This window comes from Kogia breviceps, chromosome 2 (assembly GCF_026419965.1).
Source record: "Kogia breviceps isolate mKogBre1 chromosome 2, mKogBre1 haplotype 1, whole genome shotgun sequence".
Lineage (NCBI taxonomy): Eukaryota > Metazoa > Chordata > Mammalia > Artiodactyla > Physeteridae > Kogia > Kogia breviceps.
In genome coordinates, this window is record NC_081311.1 from 126,267,984 (window position 1) to 126,288,138 (window position 20,155).

The 20,155-nt window shown below is 34.4% G+C and overlaps 1 pseudogene; it reads right to left on the bottom strand.

The window, feature by feature from the left end:
• Nucleotides 1-1,826: 1,826 nt before the first annotated feature.
• Nucleotides 1,827-20,155, bottom strand: part of LOC131750387 (transmembrane emp24 domain-containing protein 2 pseudogene) — a 55,972-nt pseudogene continuing 37,643 nt past the window's right edge.

Sequence of the window (20,155 nt, forward strand, 5' to 3'; positions counted from 1 at the left end):
ACTACAAGTAACATTAGCACCTGAGACTTCATAGGAATTCCAGGGAATCCACTGAACATCTCAGAAAATGTGAAATGAAGTTTAAGATTATTTACTATGAAGGAGGAGTTAGCGTTTATTCCTTGTTAACGTTATACTTAATACAATGTAATCTGACTAATTTTACCAAATGTCCATTGTGTCTACTCATGTCAAATATCAATACTTGTGGATTGATATTTGTAGGAAAGCAATTAGTAAAATTCATAATTAAATACGAATAGTGATATTACCTCAATAGTTGCTAAAAACATATTGCAAGATTCAACATTCAGTCCTGATAAAATTTTTGAGATAGAATGTTACTTAATACAGCAGATGTATTTATCTCAAACTAACAGCCAATCTCATGCTTGACAGTGAACTTTTGCAGATTGTCATGTCATAAGAAGTCAAGGGGGCTCTTTCATGGAACTATTTTTAAATCTCATTTGAAACTGATGTTACTGCACTTATTTATTTGTTTGTTTTTGTTTTTAAAAAGAATTGCTTATTTACTGAACCTGAGGCAAATTAGATATACAACCAGTTTTAAATTTACATCTTTTAAATCAATTATGAAGTGTTTTCACACACACATGCACACAAGTTGGCAGGCAACAGTTGTTCTAAGGTAAAACACAGTCACCTTAAACTGTTGCAAGTATTTTCACCCAAGGTTTAAAAATTGTTTATCCTGAACATGAAAACCTGTAACAAATTTAACTTAATTATATAAAACTCGTTACTAGTACTTTTCCCCTTGCAAAGATCCAAAAAAAAATGTACAAGTAAGTAATATACATCAGTCACAATGTAATCCTGGATCATCCCCACACCAAAAGAAAGACCCAGGAAAACAAAAACAAACACACTAGTACTGACAGTAATGTTCAGTGAGCTAATTAAACAGCGGCCAAAATGCCACTGATCAAAAATAAAATAGTGGCTGTATATCACTGCAAAGATATCCAAGAGGTTTTTAACCATTTGGCATCAGAAATCCAGATTTTTCCAACTATGTGAATGCATACCTCCCACGTGCCAAGAGTAGAGAAAGTGGATATGTCAGCATAGAAAGAAAAAGAACTACTGTTCAATGCAACACCCAGATAATTGAATTTAATAGAGACTTGTTATAAGTTTAGGCAGAAACCAAAAAATGGTTCTCAGCTGCTTGTGTCAACAATTTTAAGTGGAGGTGACTGAGTTCTAAGGTTCACTGTAAAACTTTAAAGGGGAAAAAGGTTGTTGGTTTAAGTCTTATCTTTAAAGTAAAAACAAGATAGACAAAGTAAAAAAGTACCAACTTGGTAGCATCCTCTAGTCACAGAGCTCTGCCATTAGGCTGGATAGAAAATGTCAAGATTCAGGTTGTTATTTCTGATAAGGACTCAACAAAATGAATCTTTAATGACTTGAACTGCAGGATAAGGGATCCCAAGAATTCAGTCATTTTTAGTAAAGTACTGTCAATAAAGTACTATCCTGAACAAACTGCATTTTATTATGAAAGCAAAAGGAAAGAATATATTAAAAGGACTATACATCTATATTCCACTTACAGTGTTTGAGTTCTGGAAGGACCTGTATAATGGAGGAAGAATTCAAATATGAAATCATGCCAATCAAATGTCAAATTTTCACTATAACTTTCCTAAAAATGTGTTTTCCCCCAATATCTATTAATCACAAAGAAACAGAAGCTGTGAATGTACAGTTTAGAAAATAAAAACGTTGAAACTAATGACATTATTATGACCAAGACACTTGGTAAACAGTGAATTATGAGTTCGGGATCATCAGGAAAAGGCTTTTTTAAACAACCCTCCAGACTTCAAAAAATCTCTTCAGGTAGTAGATCTGTCCCAATGTCATGGCAACTAGAACAAGAGCTTCAAAGAAGGACCAAAGGACCACTCTGCTGTTTGTGTTGTCATTGATTGCCCTGTGTATTCTCTCCCAAACTTCCATGTATTCCTGTTCATGCTTTACAGTTGTCATCGCCACTGTGAGCTCATTAATCATTTCTTCTAGCTTGTTCTGGTGAGCTTCTGTTTCCATGTCTTGTCCTTTGGGGGCCTCCCCAATATCAATGGTGAACATCACTGTCTTTGGAGTCATGGTGGACATCCTACCACTAAAACAAAACTTAAATGTTCCATCCATGTGAGCAGCAAAGGTGTATTTCCCACTGGACTCCCGGTCTCCTTTAAAAATTCCTTTATTATCAGGCCCTGCAATCTCCACGTCGATGTCCAGGAAGCCGCCCTCGGCCACCTCGAAGATGAGGCCCATCTTGGTGCCCGGGGTGACCCGCTCGAAGAAGCACTCCTCAGCATGCGCGTCGATGCTGACAAAGTAGCCCGAGACCGTGGCCCAGAGCAGCAGCAGCACAGCGAGCGTCACCACGGTGGGGCTGGGGCCGAAGCCAGGACCGGGACTGCGGCCTCCAGGGCCGCCGTCGCCGCTGCCTCAGCTCAACCGTATTTATTTGAAAAAAATTAACAAAAATATATAATAGGACAAAGGAAGCAAACTACCATTATTTGTAAATAATATGCTTATATTCCTAGAAAACCAAAAAGAATCATCTGACAATGGCTAAAAATGAAACGAGTCAAACAGAGTAGCCAGCTTATAAATGATGTATGAAACTTTGTTATATATCAACAATAAACCACTAAGTATATGTAAAAGTTGATATTCTTAATAGCAACACAGAAAACCACCTAGGAACAAAATTTCCAATAAATTCATGGAAACCATACAATACAAGAACAATAAAGATACAAAATTCTACTAAGAAAAATAAAGTAGACTATATGGAGAGCCACATGTGTTCTAGACTGGGAAGACTCAAGACGATAGTTATGCCATTTTGACTATAAATTAGCCAATAAATATGTTGATTTTAATGCAAATATCCAGCATGCTTTAAAAGAATAGACAAATTGATTCTAAAATTTGTTTATCTGTGGATATAACCAGGGCATTTTTGAAGAGAAATATGGATTAGCAATTGGAGATGAGGCAATTTTGGAGGAGGCTTGACCTGTCAGAGTGAAACTGAATTATAATACTACGATAATCAAAACAAAGTTATTCTAGCACCTGTTAGGTGGTAAACAAAGCAATCAATTAGAAGAATACTGACACGTATTCAATTATTTATAGGAATTTATTATACAAAAAAGGTCTAATTTCAAAGTCCACAAGTATTGATATTTGACATGAGTAGACACAATGGACATTTGATAAAATCAGTCAAATTACATTGTATTAAGTATAACTGTGGCAGGATAGAAAGTAATAGTATGTGTTTTGACATGGAAAAATCATCTGTGAAAACATAAAATATAAAATTTGGTATGTTTTGGGAAAAGTATTTTCTATTTTAATTTAATTTTTCTTTGTCCTTTTCATTGTAGTTTTTGGCTGTATTCTTACACTGTACAACTATAAACAACAAAAATGGAATTACCTGAACAGCTAGTCATTTATATCCATGATTATCACTTACAAGTCTTCCCATGTTATTTCAATCTCTGTATTCTAACTAAATGAAAATCATGCAAACTATTTCAAAATGACTTGATCTGAGAGTTCTCCCATCCTCTTACCCTGACTGCTAGTGGTTGTCTGTTTCAAATATGGAAAAAAAAATGTGGTTCATAATTTTAACTTCTTAGCAACCTTCTTATATCTGGGAAATGTATATATCATAGTTAAAAATAATTCTCTGTGTCATCAACCCTGTCTTTCACTAGTAATGACATTATTTTAAGGAAATTTGATTATACAATTTCCCTTCCATATTGATTTCCATCAACAATCTATTAGAATGGTGAATGAAAGAACTGAAAATACTTTGTAAATTATTAAATGGGCTGTGCACATTGCACCAAAAACTTAACTATATATAAAGAAGCATGCACATTCATTTCAAAGAAAGTCAAATTTGAATTATTATAGAAGAAATGATAAATGATTGAATAAAATAAAATTCTCCTTGAATGGTAAGTAAAAGCTATGTAAAAACATGGATTGAAATGTAGTATAGTTTTTTTTCAACAAAGAAACATGATACATTTAAGACTTCCTGACTGCCATTGAAAAAAATGCTACAAAGGGGAAAAAATGCTTTATCTGGAAAAGTCTGGGGTTATAATGAAATCATATTAGATTAATATTTCAAAATTAATGTTATATAAAGTTTCAATTTGGATTTCTTTGATGTCAAATTTTTACTCACTTATCTTTGTTTCATCTTTTATTTTGAATCATGCTCATTTGTCTACTAGAAACAATACTTGTTATAAGATATTTAAATATATTTATATACATATAAGATATGTGGAATATATGTATTTGAATATACTTGTGCATATATGTATATATAAAAATATAATCTTTTGCCTCTGTGATCCCATTAATCATTTTTCTTTCCAAACCACATCGTTTTGTCATTACATGGACATAGCAGCAAATATAAATACACTCACACACATGCACACACACACACACAGATAAAGGTAATCCTATAAAAATCATGAAATTAGTGCTGATTCTCAAGATTTAACCAACTATAAAAAAATACTTTACTACAAAGAAGACAGGAACAGTTCTTAAATCAACTTGTAAAATGATGATACTTTCTCCATACCTGAGAAATATTTTTCCTGAATGAATTCGAGACAAATGTGGTGACTTAAAACTGATCCCTATACAACAAAGATGATAAAGGAGTTAACTACAGGCCAGACATCTTAATCTGTAAGAGGTCTCTGGGGGTCAAGAAATCACATTCAATTTGCAGGATTATTTCAGGTGGCACAATTTCTTAATTACTGTTAGATGCCTCAGAACAGAGACCTAAATCCATCTAAAACTCCTGCTGCAACGATGACAATTCTGCTGAGGTTGTGTCTGCATCTGCTGTGTGACCATGTTCCACATTTACCTTTAAGTTTAAGCAAATTATGAAAAGCAACCCTGCTAAAGCTGTCATCATTGAATATCATCATCATCACATAACTGTTTGGACTTAAGAAAAAAGTTCAAACTGTAAAGGATTTTGGAAGCAGATGGTTGAAGAAGAGAATCTGGAAGGACTTTCCAGGTTTCTCATCTTCAAAATGTCATGCCATGGCTCTAATGTCAATTGTGCTAACATGACAGAGAATGAAATCTAGGCTCAGAAAAGAGCACCTGCTAGTCTAAGGTCACTGAGGTAGTGGCAGAGTTGAGGCTTGCACCCAATTTACAGTGGCTCCAAATTTCACTGCTCCTTCCTGTGTGAATGACTTCTTGCATATCACAATCTGTTCTTACAACATATAATTTATGGTTTTATGACTCCTGTTGACAGCCTGTGAAGGTTTAAACTTGTCAGGCACTTGTCTTTTTGACTTTCCCTCTAGACACAAACTAAGAGTTAGGTCAAACTAGCATCTCAAACAGCTAATCATGCAACATGAGAAGGCTGCAGAGGAGTCAGAAAGTTCCCCCCACCTCTCAGTCTTTACAGGGGTGCAGAATAGCACGGTTTCAAATTCCACATAGAAGATGACCAGGGCATTAACGTTGCTCTGCCAAGTTGATAAATTTAGCAAAACTCTAGAGGTGCAGAAAACTTGCCCAATAAGACTTATAATTCTTAGAAAAGATTTGGCAATGGTGGTGTTTTATAGAAAAAGGTTAGAGGTATAACATGGTAACTTCTAACTTGGTATGTTACTGCCAAAAAATCATCATAAAACACAATCAGACATCTAGAGTTTTGTAAAATCATTAATAACTCAGTCATTTCATTTGGGTTGGAATATTTATTTAAATATTAAAACACATAATATTAGCAAAATGGGGTTCACAAGAAATGGCAAAAGAGTAATATTTGTTGAATAATATGAAGGTATTTGTTTCAGACACTTATTCGAAATGCTCGTTTCACCCTCAAACGGTATTTTTTAAAAATTTAAACTTGGCTCATAACAACAGTTCAGAAAGAACCGAGAGAAGTTTTGAGAAGCAAGAAGTTGCACTGGCCATATCTGCAGAGCAATGGAAGAAATTTTTACTCCCTAAGCTTTCTGCATAGTCAGGATCTACATAGTGGTGAACTCAAACAGATGTGTGGAGTTTCCTTAATGTAGTTGACTAAGAATTTGCTTTGAACCATTATATAAGAAATTTGATTCCTCTAGTCATAATAATAGGTGAGACACTGTTAAATGGACTGAAAAATGTGGAGCAGTGCTAACCAGATGGAGATAAATGAACTGTACAGAATTAGGGTGATAAAAACCAAACCTAGGCTAGACCTAGGATAGAGAGAATTCTATTAACTACTTGAGACAAAGGACTTCATCAATATGAGAAGGGCAAGGAATTAAAAACAAACCTCATAATCTCACTGTGTTTACCTCTATGCATTATTTAAGATATTTACATGAATAAGCATAATACATATCACCGTATAAGAAAATGTATATACTTTGGTATTAATCTTTGTAAGCCTCATGATCTATAGGGCTAGCTAAATCATTCTCAATTTTTGTGGTGCTTCTAGCAAGTACTGAGTAAAAAGAGTTTTGTCTGGTGTTGTTTTGCAGAAATCCTTGAACAATTGTATACTCAATTATAAATACATTTAAGAATGTGTTTTCCAGATAGGTAGATGAGGTAAACTAGAGCTTTTGCTACATAGTACTTTTGAGGAAGGCATTTTGCATACCAACTTGTTGTAATTCGAGTTACAAAAGAAGCCTTGAGTACTGTATTGAAAGATACCAGACAAAACCAAGAAAACACCCTAGTTGTTTCAAACATAGAGATTTTGATACAAATAATTGATTTTATGTGTGATACAAGAGTTGGAGAACCAGTGAAGCAATCTAAAGACTAGTAAACAGAAAGAACTAGATATCTCTCCAAAGGCTAGAGGAAAACAGGTAGAAATGAAATTACTAACCTGGAAGCCAGGGTCACTCTATGGGATGTAGAGTCATGGTGGAGACTGCCAAGTAGGTGCCATAAACACAGGGAGAGACATTATCTGGCAGGAACTAGAGCCACCATGGTGACTCAGACACTTGTGACAACATCAGTGGCATCACGGGAGAGGAGGTATACCTTGATTTCCTTCTCTTAATCTCTAATATTCTACCAGTGCCTCGCATTGGCTAAACTTAACTCTAAGTCATTTGGCAAAAGTCTGCGTGAATGCAGTTCCTCAAAATAAAGAGCAGAGCAAATAAAAGACTGAGATGTGAGAGCAATAGGCAAATGGCTGGCCCAGAGGTTGTAAAGTTACAAAGGGACATGTCAAAAGTATCTTCAGTGTTACACTTATTGATTATTGATCTGTTCCATCAATAATGGATTGAATTTCATATTGCACTCACAGCTACTAACAAACATTTGTGTCTTTTCTAGCCTGCCACTTTGAATATGAGAAAATTCCAGAAGTTATCCAATGACTGATGGCTTTTAAGTACCATATATTCGTAAGGAGAATATTTTTTCCCTTGTAGAGTTATTTACAGACAGATTGTATGTGTAAATTACCTATAGATTGACCAAAGTTTGCACATATTGACTGGTTTATGGATATTTAAAAACTTCTCTTTCTTATATTTTTGGTTTTGATTTAAACCACACTGAAGAAATGCTAATTTATAGATTTTTCTTAGATAATGGGGATATGGTGTTAGCTTTCAAGGAATTCAGTGGACAATTAGGCTTGTTCTTAAATACTGGCTCTCATTTTGATAGGTAACCTTAAAAAAATATAGACAAGTAGATTGGAGACAAAGCAGTATGATCAAATTAAGCTGCAAAATTCCATGCAAGCTTCTCAGAGGAGAAGATGTTTGAATTGAGACTTCAGGCATGAGTGGAGTAGAAGAAATCATAATTCAGAGACATGCGGTACTGTAATTTTAATTTGGTAATATATAGTTTATTTTTACTTTATTTCTATTACCCAAATATTAAATGTTCTTTGTAGAATAGCTAAATAATACACATATGGGAAAAAAAGGCTCCATTAATCCTACGAATTGGAAGCAAACATTCTAACATTCCAATGTGTATCCTTCCAGATTTTTTATGCATATATCAATTTATATGTAGAAAAAAATAAAGTAATTCTTGCAAATGAAACTAAATTATGCATTTCGTATTGTGGTTGTTTTCAAAAGAAATATATTATGGATTTATCTGGCAATACTTATAAGCGCTGTGTCTTAGATTGAATAGTTTTTCAATGCATACTTTCTAAAACTAATCATATTTTGTTAGATATTTTGGTCACTTCTAAATATTCAATATTATGAGCAATGCTCCAATAAATTTTCATATTCCTTTTAAAGTATATAATTAACTATATTTTTAGTATATATTCCTAAAAGTATCAAAAATATATACTCAGAATAAACGCATTTTATATATCTTGCCCTAAGAAAATCTTACTAATTTATAGACAAGTGTGAAATTTTTTAGAAGTTAGGGAAGAGGGTGATCTTTTAATTACACACATCAAAACTAGGCATCATAGCTTATTGGTATGTTTTCTTATGCAGAAGTAATTTTTCAACTTTCTTGAGCAAATACTGTCAAATTTCTCTCTTTTTTTTTTTTTTTTTTTTCGGTACGCGGGCCTCTCACTGTTGTGGCTTCTCCCGTTGCAGAGCGCAGGCTCATCGGCCACGGCTCACGGGCCTAGCCGCTCCGTGGCATGTGGGTTGTTCCCGGACCGGGGCACGAACCTGTGTTCCCTGCATCGGCAGGCGGACTCTCAACCAGCGCGCCACCAAAGCCCTCAAATTTCATTTTTAAAAGGGATATCTTGTTGGAAACTTGAACAGTGATTTTTTTTACAAGCAAAATGTTCTTTAAAAATCTGCACTATTCACAGTTGTTTATGCTCAATTAATCAATGCTGAACGTTTAATTACAAAAGCTTTGCTACTCTATATTTAAAGGTTTGTAAAACTTCTTGATGTAGGTTATGTAAAAAAAGGAATTGTCAGATATTTATAATTTTGAGGAGAAATCATTGTAAGATTAAGCACATTGACACGAGATAGTAAGAAATGATCAAAAAACGTTAACTCAATACTTCTGTTCTAATAATAAGCCAGAGTTATTAGTTACTTAACAACATTTTTTCACACTGCATTTGCCTCCACATTCCTGTCCATTCCTCATGCTGGGCATACCAATTGCGGAAAGCAAGCTACATTTGCTTTGAAAGCATTCTTCTATTTGTTCTTCCTTCCTCTTTTCCTTCCATCCTTTCTCCCTTTCTCTCTCTTTGTCTCCTGCCTTAAGTTTTCTTTTAATTAATTAATTCATACTATGTTTTAAGTACAGAAAAAAATTAAAATAGCCTATAATCTCACCAGCCAGATAATCTCAGTGATTAATTTTAAATAAAATGAACAGTCTGCCAAGAAGTTCAAACAGCACACAACAGTACCAAATGAGAAGCAAATATGTCTTCTTTCCATTTTCCAGACCCTATTTTTTGTTTTCAAAGTTATTCATCATCAATTTTTTTCTTTTACACCTTTCCAGAAAAATAATATGCATGTACTAGCATATATGTAAAAATAATCTCTCTATTCCTATGTTTATCTATAGGTGGACTTGCATATCCTTTTTTTAAAAAGCAGAATAAATCATACAATGTGCACTGTTCTAAGCTCTAGTCGTAGAGAACGTTGCATAACACAGATAGATCTACACACGCTTTTTACTAATGCCAAATTATTCTGTTGTACAAATATCTACCATAGTTTATTTAACTGTATCAAGGGATATTTGGGGATGAATTCTGATATACCCAACACCCAGCTGAGAACAACTTTACTTGAGAAAATAAGGACACAATTTAGGGCAACAAAATGACAAATAAAAAATAAAAATTATGGGCTCTTTAAGAGTAAGTTTATTTTGTTCAGGATGGGAATTCCAAACCATTATCTTGAGTTTCTCATTACTATGTTTTTGCCTCAGATTACAATGAATAATTTTCTTAAGTAAAATTTAGATCATTAAATGATCCTGTAAAAGTATGTCTTCAATGAGTCTGCAAACTTACCAAATGTCTTTGACTTAGACAAAACATAATTGATATTATGTACTTTTTGGATCTCACAAGGCATAAAAGGATTCACTTTTTGGTCTTAATCAGTATTATCTCCAAATAAAGAAAGTTAACTCCTCTCAGCATGAATGTCTTAGAAAATAGGCTAGTTGATAGACTTGAAAGTATGCTCTAAAGCAGATATTTTAACCATTTGGAAGTGGCATGTTAGATTTTGTTTTAGTACAGTTGCCTAGGTAAGGTTTTTACCTCACTCTCCTATGTTACAAGATTGAAATTTAAATGCAGTCTAGATCACGGGTAGTGCAGCTGTATCTTTTATAGCACCCGAAGCGCCCTATGCTTTGTGTTTTTAAAGACCAATTCTATTTGCTGTTTCTTGGCATTAAGAAATACAGTAAAACAGCATCCCCAATCACGTTACTTGTTCTGCTATGAATTCTGTTTGCTATGCTGCTATTGCATTCAATATGTGCATTTACATTTAAGTTAACATCTAGAGTTGGATAAAATGATTTGGAACATTTTACATTTAGTGCTAAAGAGAAGACATTTGATATTTATTCGCACTTTGCTCACCACCAGTGATTTCCAGATCTAAAATCACATTACATTCTGTTTCACATATAGTGGCATTTCCTAAGTGTCCTGTCATCATACTTTACTATTATTAAACCAATAACACTGGGTTATAATCTCACTAGAAGTCCAGAAGGAAGACTCTAAAAGAAAGAAAAAAAGAAGGCTGAACGGCTTAAAATATAGATGTAAATTAAATTATTACAGACATTTTTGTATAATTCTTCCATAATATTTAAAAATTTAGAAATAACGATATGGTCCTTAATGTATGCTCAGCCAGGGTCAATGTCTTGACAGAAATGTCACCAGCATATTAAATAAAATTCAATTTCTTTGTATAACTACTGTATATGTTCTCAAGGTCCTTGTCGCAGAGCAAAGTTGAATAAGACATATTTACTGCACGTCTGTAGAACTTATAGAAGGGTCTGGACATATTTTAAGTGTTCAAATCTCTTTAAGAAGGTTACAGGTATACTGAGACAATAAATTATGATCCTAAGATTCACTGTGAAAAATATCACTTGGAGGGCTTCCCTGGTGGCACAGTGGTTGAGAGTCCACCTGCCGATGCAGGGGACAGAGGTTCGTGCCCCGGTCTGGGAGGATCCCACATGCCGCGGAGTGGCTGGGGCCATGAGCCATGGCCACTGAGCCTGCGAGTCTGGAGCCTGTGCTCCACAACGGGAGAGGCCACAGCAGTGAGAGGCCTGCGTACCAAAAAAAAAAAAAAAAAAAAAAAAATCACTTGGAGAAAAAATACTTCCCTTAAGCATGTATACAAAATCAAATAAGAGGAAGGAAAAATGATAAACAAATAACAAACAAAAAGCAGCTTTTCTATTTTAATAAAGTCAGCTAGAGAGAATGTAATAATTATCCATAGTAATTACCAGCTATACATTAGAATATTCCAAGTATTAAATCTGCATATTCTATGTAATTACTTACTTTAGAACCCTTTATAGCTTCATAGTGCTCTATGTTTTAATTAGAGCTCTAGTTAATTTTAATAATGCTCAAGAAAATTCCTATCTTCTCATTTTAAATGTATTTACTTTGTATTTCTTTGTCTTTTATCTCTGTCTCTCCACCTCCTAAACATCTAATCTTTTGACAAAAGCCCTTAGATATATATCCACTGACATATAATATGTAGTGCTTCTTTGTTTTTTACATTTACATAAATTTCACTCTGTTTCTAATTCCATACATGCACACTCTCTTTGGAGGACGTACCCATATATTGTTTTATGTTCTTTTGGTCCATTGCTCTATTTGTCACAGATTTGGCATAGTATACTTAAGGTAAACATTTCTCTAGTGATGAATATCTGAGTTGCTTATAACTCCCTACTAACACAGAAAATGCTTTGATGAGTGTCCTTGTTCATATTCCCTTATGAACACATGTTGGCATCTCTCTGGGATATATATCTAGAGGTGTGGACCAGGAGCTGCATGATCAACATATAGTTAATTTCATTAACTAGAACCAGATTTCATTCCAAAATAACTGTATCTATTTGTTCCAGGGACACATGTCCCATTGCTTTGTTGTATCAAGTTTATCATATATTAAATACCAAAATATATACATTGATCTCTTTTTGAGCTCTTTATTCTGCTTGAGTTGCCCAGTGTACCCATATTGTTTTTAAAAATAAGGTTTTGTAGTATGGCTTAATAGCTGGTAGAGTATATTTTGGAAATTAACTGTTTTGGGATCTTTGTCTTCATAATCCATATAAATATATACAATTTTGACCATGATTTTATGAGATATAATATCTTTATAAATTTATTTTGACATATAATATCTTTAGTATATTGTCCTTTCTTTAAGCATGGTAAATATCTTTAATTATTCACTTATTTCCTTTAATAGAATTAATTTTTTTGTCATAACATTTATATTCCTAGAAAACCATATTTTATTTCTCATATTTTCTAATTGGTTTTTCTAGTACAGAGGAAAGCTATTAAATTATTTTTATTAGTTCTGTAAGTTTTTCTACTGTTTCTTTTGGTTTTCTACAATAATAATTACATGACCTACAAAAAACCTGAGACTTCTATTTCTTTACTTCTAATTCCTGTGCCTTTTACTCCCTTTTCTTACTTCTAGTGTTTTCTAAGACCACCAATACTAAATTGTGGCAGTGATTTTAGGCTTCTTTGTCTTGTTTCTTATCTAAATAGGAATACATCTAATTTTTAAAATAAAGATTGGTATCAATATTCTCCACATACTTAATTAAAAATATTATTTTTCAAATTCTTTCTGCTTGGAGAACTTACTTTCATTTTACTTTTAGTACAGATCTTCTCTTAATAAGTTCTCTGAAGTTCTGTTTGTTTAATTTCTTAAATTTCTTTTTCCTTTTCAAAAGATACTTTTACTGGGTTTTGTATTCTGTGTAATTTTTTCTTTCACTACTTTAAAGATGACTTTTAATTATTTTCTGTATTACACAGTATCTGAGGAGAACTCTGTTTCACATCTTATTTTGTTTTTGTCCATGAAATGTGTCTATTTTCCTTTAATTTACTTCACAATTTTCTTTATATTTGTTTTCAGTAGTTTGTATGTTTTATGTGTGCGTTATGGTATTTATCCTGTTTGGAGTTCTCTGAGCTTATAGGTATTTGTTTTAATATGTTTCGTTATTTTTTGAAAATCCTCAGCCATTCCCGTTACAAATATTTTTTTCTCCTCCGTTTTCTTTTTCCTTCTTCTCAGACTCAAATTATACATAAGCCATTTGATATTGTTCCACAGATCTTGGATGCTCTGCTCTAATTTTTGTTTTCATTTGTTTCTTTGCTTATTTATTTATTTATACTTATTCCTCTTTGTATTCCAGTTTGGATAATGTTTTTCAATCTATCTTCAAGTTCACTGACTCTTTCCTCAACTCAGTTGAATATATGGATAACTTTGACTAAAGCAATCTTAATCTGTTACAGTGTCCAGTATTTCCATTTAATCTTTTCTTTTATATTTCCGTTCAACTTTTGTTACAGTTTCCAATTGTCTGCCAAAATGTTCCAAGAGGACTTTGACAGAGTAATCATAGTATTTTTTTTTTTTTTTTTTTTTTTTTTTTACATGGGCCTCTCGCTGTTGTGGCCTCTCTTGTTGCGGAGCACAGGCTCCAGACGCCCAGGCTCAGCGGCCATGGCTCACGGGCCCAGCCGCTCCGTGGCATGTGGGATCTTCCCGGACCGGGGCACAAACCTGTGTCCCCTGCATCGACAGGCAGACTCTCAACCACTGTGCCACCAGGGAAGCCCAAGAGTAATCATAGTATTTTAAATTATCTGTCTCATAGTTCCAACATACACATCCTTTACTAATCTTTTTCTGTTTACTAATCTTTTTCTGTTGATTGTTTTATCTTCGAGTGTATTTCTTGCTTTTATTTATTTCATAATTTTTGCTTGATTGTTGCATGTAATGTGTAGAACTTTAGAGCCTGAGGTGAAATGTTATTTAGACCCAAAAACATACAATCTTTTTCTCCTAAGCCATTAGTTCAAATATAGAAGGCCAAATCCTTTCTTTGCTTACAGACATATTTTAGCTCCTAATCTGACCATCTTTATTTCTGCCTAGTTATTTAAGAGTAAAATATAATACAAGCTTTTTTGGTTACAATCACACACTAGTGCATCCCTAAATTTACTATTTTGCCACAATTAGTTAGATGCCTCAGCATTTTTATCACCTAAAGCGGGGGTGAAATGTGTAGTTTAGAAATATTTTCTAAATTCATGCCTTAAGAAGGACTGTAACCATTTTGTTTTAGCAATAGTGTGTATCATCTCTATGATCAGCCCACATTATTAAAGATACCATCACTATGGCATGTATTAATAGCAGCATCACATGTAATAACCAGATTCTCTGAGCTTCCTGGATCTGTGGTTTGGTGTCTGATATAAGTCTGGGGAAATTCTCAGTCATTATTGCTTCAAATATTACTTCTGTTCCTTTCTCTCTTTCTTTTCCTTCTGATATTTCCATTATGCATATGTTATACCTTTTGTAGTTGTCCCACAATTCTTGGATATTCTGTTCTATTTTTTCCAGTCTTTCTTAAAATGTCCATCTGTTTGTTTATACTATCCATCTGTTCTTATATGTTATCTACTTTTTCCATTAAAACCCTTGCCATATTAAGTTTTTTTAACTCTTGGTCTAATTCCAACATCCCTGCCATGTCTGTGTTTGGCTCTTATGCTTGTTCAGTCTTTTCAAACTGTGCTTTTTATCTTTAATATGCCTGACAATTTTTTGTTGAAAGATAGACATCATGTACTGGGTAAAAGGAACTGCAATACATAGGCCTTTGGTAATGTAGTGGTAAGGTATTGGGGGAAGGGAAGCATTCTATAATCCTATGACTAGGTTAGGTTTCAACCTCTTGGTGAGCCTGTGCGCCTGAACAGTGAGCTTCACCAGTGCATCTCAGTTTTGTTTTCGTTTTTGTTTTTTTGTCCTCTGACTCTCCACCTCTGTTAGGTCAGATCAGCATTATTAGAAGGGTCTAGAGCTAAAGTTTGCTATTTCCCTTTCCCCAGATGAGTTAGGTTCTGATAAAATCTCTGCAGGTTAGGCTTTACTAAAATAGTTTCTTCTGAGAGCAGGACTTGTTAAGAAGAACAGAATACTCTGGCATGTTTCAAAATACTTTCCCCCCCGCTCCTGTTGGAAACTCGACGGGATTTTTCCTCAGTATTTGCTGTAAGAAAATGGTACCGCTCCTGCAGGTAAAACTCACAGAAGTGTGAGGGAGTCCCTATGACTGGGTCCCCCTGGAGATCCAAATAGACTCACAGATTCGGAGGAGAAACTAGTGGTTGCCTGGGGTGTGTGTGGGTGGCATGGATGAAATAAGTGAAGGGGATTAAGAGATACAAACGTACAAACTACCAGTTATAAAACAAATAAGTCACAAGATGTAATGTACAGCACAGGGAATATAGTCTGTAATATTACAATAACTTTGTATGGCGTGTAACCTATATCAAATCACTATGTTGTGCACCTGAAGCTAATATAATATTGTAAGTCAACTATATTTCCAATATATATAAAAAAAAGAGTTGTTGATTCTTTTAGTTTTATCAGCTTTTTCCTCGTTAAGATACAGTGGTGATTTCTAAATTCCTTACATGCTGGATCAGAAGTGTGAAATCTGACAAAAGGAAATTCATCCTTGAATAACTATGTTGGATGAACATTGTTAATTGCATGGTTTAGATACTGTCTGGCCTTCAGGAGGTAGTGAGACTAGATGGATTTCTGAATGTAATTCCAAAAGGTAGCTAACAAGTTTTAAAGGAAACGTTGCATAAAAGAATTTTAAGTTGTAAGTATTCTTACTATTGGGCAGGTATAACCAAAATTCGAATACAATGTTCCTGATGTTCTAGAAGGATTCTCCAGGAAAGTTTTGAAATGCATACCTATACATATTTTTAAAGAATTACAAAGATAATATCACAAGGACAGATGATTATATCTCATACTATCAACACTAGTAAAATAGTTCTAATGTCTTCTTAAAATTCTATTATAACTTTGAAGCTTGATAGTTATGCTCTGAGGACAAATCATTTGTGTCAAATTGTGTCTTTAGAGTAAAAGCAAAACTCTGTGGATGACTAAAAAATATTTTCAAGAGAAAAATACTACAAAATAATGAATCAAATAGCATCGTCACTGTTGTTAGTAGATAGAGATACTTATCAGAAATAGTGGGGTTAGAATTGTATCTGCCATAAACAATAGAGAAATACGGGTGACTTTATGAGGATAAAATTTAACTCTAAGGATTATTAAAAACCTATCACTGGAAATTAAAATATCTGAAATAAAATATTTATTGAAAAGGCTTAACAGCAGATTAAACACAAATTATCTAAACTGAAGTCAAAGAAAAAAAAAGTCGGAGCACCAGAGAGATATTTAGGGAATAAATGTACTTGGGATCAGAGGGAGAGGAGAGAGAGAATGCAACAGAAAGAATATTTTGAAGATGTCTGAGAACTCTCCCAAATCACTGCAGGATCTCTATTCTATAAAAAAATGTGTGCCAATAAAACTCAAAGAAAATGTTTTTTTTATTTCATTTAGTGAAACAAATTATATAGAGTTATCTTTGCCTATTTCAGTCATGTAAAAAAATTGGCTATTTTCATCAACCTAATATTATTTCTTCAGTCAAACAGAAGAACCAGCAGAAGTAAATAAAAGCTAGATTTAGATAATTCAATTCGTTCATAAACAAACAAATAAAGAAATAATCACAACAAACAAAAATCAAGAAGCCTGGGATATATTTCTCTATATTGTCTTGTTCCATTTGGGTTGCTCTAATAAAATACCAGAGATTGGATGGCTTGTAAACTACAGACATTTATTTCTCACCATTCTAGAGGCTAGAAGTCCAAGATCAGGGTGCCAGCATGATCAGGGTCTGGTGAAGGACCTCGTCCAGGTTGCAGACTGCCAACTTCTCACTGACTCCTCAATTCCTCTCATGTGGGAAGGGGCAAGCAAGCTCTCCAGTCTTCTTTAATAAGGCTTCTAATCCCATACTTGAAGGCTCCACTCTCTACTCTCTCCCAAAGGCCCCACCTCCAAATACCATCACATTAGGCATTAGGATTCCAACATATGACTTTTGAGGAGACAAATTCAGACCATAGCACACACATGCTACATTCAATTAATTAAATCAAGTTCTTATACATCTTGTGTAACTCTTTAATAAACCATTTTCTCTCCATACCTACTAAAAATTATTTATGTTAAATTTTCATCAACTTTTTCTTGGATTTAAAAAGGAGGGGGGCAGTGTTAGCAACTTGTCTCTGACTTGTCATTCCAGTTGGAACTGGGACAATGACCAGGGAGAAATGATTTGGTTAAATCTTGTGAACATGCAAATCACCACACTTGGCAGCATTAATTAGTAGAAAGATAAAGGAAAATCCTTGTCTATGGCTTGCTTTTAGCAGGACTAGCCTATCTGTCTCTGATTCTTGTGAGTCTGATTTGATAATCCCGTTCTGTGTCTCTTAGATTAGTGCTGTTAGCAGAATTATCTTTATTTTTTTACAAATAATGATAGCTAAGGCAATTTTTAGCAAGAAAAAGGAGGGATTAGAAATGTTTTAGGATAATTTAAAATGCCTACTTCTTGTTGGTGGAAAGAAGACTTGAGGTAGATTATAGAAGGCAAATTTTATCAAAGAATTCAGGAGAAATAAGCTTAGAACCATGGGCTAAATGAATAGAGTTCCAGACAAAAGGAAAATGTACAAAAAATGTTTTCCCTTGATAATGTGACCATCTCTGGTGAAAGTTAGATCTCTAATACACAATGCTGGAAAAATGAGAAAATAAGAAACAGACTTTTTTTAGAAGTCTTTCTGGTCATATATTACATCCTTGGTGCACTAAACAGCTCAGCCAAAAATGCTATATTCAGTTGCAAAATAACTCAGTTAAGACCACTGGTTACTTAAAATAATTATACAAGTACCTGGAAGCAAAAGTTAGGTGACCATAGAATTCCAAGGATATTCTGTGAAAGAACTAGACATTTTAAAGAGAGACACCAGTAAAAAGAATTAGCAGCCAATAGACACTTCATCAATTTAAGATACTGCCAAGTAGAATAGACTAATGGCCAAGTGGCCACAGACCTTTGTGAATAGATGTTTCTCCATGGTACAGCAATTATGTTGCCACAGTGGGTGAAGATGCTGGTTTGGAAAAAAACCTTTGGAGGGTTAATTGCCTCAACTTGCACTGACTCACAGGTGGAATTCTCCTAAAGTGATAAGAATGTGCTGACTATCCACCTAGCTTGGCTTTATCATGCTCAAGGGTAATGCACTGAACTTAATGCCATTGATACAGACTATGATACAGGATGTAATAAAAGAACTATCTATCTTGAGCAACTTAGGTACCTTTCCTCTTAGTAGGCTAAGAGAATATTCAGGAAGTACTGTGACTTGGGATGTGTGATGAGAAAATGATACACATGGTCCAACTGAGATATGGTACAAAAAGAAGAAATGAAAAGACTAATGATGGTAACAATAACCTATTCAACTGGTGGCTTTTGAAGAATGTGTTGAAATAAAGAATGCTGACAAGACTTCAAATAAATTGATAGCATATTTTTAATGCTAAGGAGACAAGAGATCCACTATGACCCAAGCCCAACCTATTAAAACATCATGCCAATTGCGTCTTATTTTTTTCTAACCTGGAGGAGTTAAAATCTAATTAAGATAATCAGGATTTAGACTGGAAAATACTTGAATGGGGTGGGAGGGTCAGTTTACTCTTTTTCTTAAATCTATTGAATCTAAAACAGATTGAGGAGATGAGAGTTGCTTTCCTCATCCACGGGTGGTGTGGAGGGAAACATGGGCAGAATCTTAGGCCTTATAACAATTTGAATGGTGCTGCTTGGAAATACTATGTAAAATCATTTTACGATTGATAGATATGGGGCTGTATGTACAGTAATCCTTACAGGGAATAGAGATGGCACTCTGAAACGTACAAGTTAAACTGGCAGAGCATATCAATTACATAAAGAAGGGAACTAAAATTACAAATTGAAAAGATTATTATCTAGTCCAGTCACCTTTACCTGAAGGTATAACAGTATTGGACATTTTGGAGTGTGGAGCATTTTTTGCCATTACTCTTTTTATGGGAGTTATCAACTAAGCTTGTCCTTTGCCTAGTTTTAATTGCCTTGCTAAATGAGACCTTTTGTAATTATCCATGCCCTTCTAGGTAATAGAAATTAGGCAATACAGAATTTTAGGGGGCAACATGAGATCTGTGTTCTAATTAAGGAAATGACTGAAGTTGGAGTTTGGTTCTCCCTAATTCTCTTTTCATCAGTATTTTCCAGTCAGTTTATAAAGCAGTTCCTGGAGACTCATGGTAGATTGTCAAGGATTAAAAACTTTATTCCTCTGAACATTTCAGTTGTATGGAAGTATACCCATATAGTGCCTACATAGTATTTTTTTTTTTTTTTTTTTTTTTGCCACACCTCGTGTCTTATAGAATCTCAGGTCCCTGAGCAAGGATCCAAACTGCCCACTCAGCAGTGAAAGTATGGAGTCTTAACCACTGGAGCATGGGGGAATTCCCCTTACAAAATATTTTAAGTACTGTGTAAGAAACACAACAGTTCAAGCATAATTGGTCAGTCAATATAGATATGGTTAATGATTTATTTAAAATGCCAGTTTTGGGCTTCCCTGGTGGCGCAGTGGTTGAGAGTCTGCCTGCCAATGCAGGGGACACGGGTTCGTGCCCCGGTCCGGGAAGATCCCACATGCCACGGAGCGGCTGGGCCCGGGAGCCATGGCAGCTGAGCCTGCATGACC